The sequence below is a fragment of the Dasypus novemcinctus genome, chromosome 11 (assembly GCF_030445035.2).
Source record: "Dasypus novemcinctus isolate mDasNov1 chromosome 11, mDasNov1.1.hap2, whole genome shotgun sequence".
Lineage (NCBI taxonomy): Eukaryota > Metazoa > Chordata > Mammalia > Cingulata > Dasypodidae > Dasypus > Dasypus novemcinctus.
The window spans coordinates 118,635,019-118,636,938 of record NC_080683.1 but is presented as its reverse complement, the minus strand read 5'-3'; the positions used below and the strand labels follow the sequence as shown (position 1 = coordinate 118,636,938).

General features: G+C 44.3%; 1 non-coding gene across 1 annotated transcript; it reads left to right on the top strand.

Moving 5' to 3' along the window:
* Nucleotides 1-1,538: 1,538 nt before the first annotated feature.
* On the top strand, nucleotides 1,539-1,666 carry LOC111764484 (small nucleolar RNA SNORA38). The gene has a single exon (XR_002797076.1). It is a non-coding gene; the product is annotated as a small nucleolar RNA SNORA38 (small nucleolar RNA).
* Nucleotides 1,667-1,920: the final 254 nt, after the last annotated feature.

Here is a 1,920-nt window from a genome sequence, read left to right as displayed (position 1 = left end):
TCCTTTAAGCAGCCTAAAGTCAAGTAGCTTGAAGTCTTTGGAGGTATGAGACATACAGAAATATTTTTTCCACAATTTTTTTTCCTGAAATTATTGGGAGTTGTATGTGGAAGTTTTTGCTTGTTTTAGTTTTCTGGCCAAGTAGTAAACTTGATGGTGACATTGTCCCTTGAAATCAGAGTGCTTGGAGGCATGGGTGTTGCTCTGGCATTCTGATAGAACTTCAGACTTCACAAACAACGTTCTGACCTTCTACCACTTCCCCTGCTTCTGAGGTTAAAAGCACTGCCTGCCCTCATTGCTCTAATTAAGATCTTATCCTCTCTTTTTCTACCTCTGATAGGCTGCCCTGATAGCTTCCTCCTCTGCAGAACAGAAAAGTGCTTGGATGTTTGCTTGCCTTGTGGCTTAAACTGAAAGAAAGAGCCAGGCGTGTGTAGTCACACCTGCGGCAGGGGTCCCCCGGGTCGGGCCCTGCTGCCCCTGCCCCCTAACTCTCCTCACCAGGAGGAGGAAGTCGCCTGCGATTCGGCTGTGCACCCTCCCTGGGGTTTTGTAACCATGATTTCCTATCAGAGGCCTCTGCTCTTCCAGTAATTAGTTCTTTGCCTTTTTTCTTCCTCTAAATGTATTTTGAAATTGATATATTTTAAATATTGCAAATGAGTTATTTCATAGCTTACTGTGGTGGCTTGACCGAATGCACCCAGAAAAACATGTGCTTAGACTTGCTCCACTGCTGTGGGTGTGAACTCCTGTAAACTGGACCTTGTGACCAGTTTACCTCAGTTAAGGTGTGGCCCAGGCGAATGGAGACGGGCCTTAATCTTATTACTGAAGTCCTTATAGGGAAGGTCACAGGGACAGAGAAAGCCTGAGGGTGCAGCCGGAGGCTGAAAGTCAACAGGAGAGAAAGAAGAAGCCAGGAGAGGCCAAGGGCATGGCAGGGTGACAAACTAGCCAGGACCAAGGATGGCAGCCAGACCCAGAATGCTCCAGAATTCCGGAAGAAGCATCACCTTGATGACATCTTGATTTCGGACTTCTCCTGGCCTCAAAACCATGAGCCAACGAATTCCCATTGCCTAAGCCAATGCATTGCGTGATATAGATACATATATTTTTTTGCCAGCAGGAAACTAAAACAGTTCCTAATATGCTAAGTCCTTTGGGACTTAAAAAAAAAAAAGTCAACCAACCATGATCACTTGCTTTCATAAATATTCACCTAAGTTTGTCCTCAAGAAAAGTCTGGAGGCAATCCTCTGCACATTTTTTGTGAATGAGGAGGCTGGCTTAAAAGCGAGAGTTGAGAAACGCCAAGGGGCCAAGTAACACAAATGCAAAGGTCTCTTTTATTTGGAATAAGCAGACCAATGCATGCCACAGACCACAGAATGGCCATGTCATAGTGGCCAAGCCTGGACTCTGGAGCCAGGAAGATATCCACACATAAATTGGAAGAAATGACCTCTAAGTTATGTTTCAACTCGAAAGCCCATGATTCTGAGATGATCTATATCAAAAGGCAGAGACAACCCTACTACAAAGGTGTGTCTGTGGTTTCCTGTCCCTGGACACTTAAGAATTGGAGGCAAAGAGAGGTGGACTTGGATGTCTGGAGCCAGCTTGCTCTCCGCAGGCTCAAGATCACCCTTTGACACACAGAAAAAAATTTTAAAAAGACAAAAAGACAAAGAACTTGAATAGACATTTCTGCACAGAAGATATACTCACAGTCAATAAGCACCTGAAAAGAAGCTCAACATCATTAATGCATAGGGAAGTCAAATCAAAGCCACAATGCGATACTACCTCACGCTCACTAGAATGGCTATTATTTTCAAAGTGGAAAACAATAAATGTTGGCAAGGATGCAGAGAAATAGGAACTCTAACGCTTTGCTGGTGGGAATGTCAA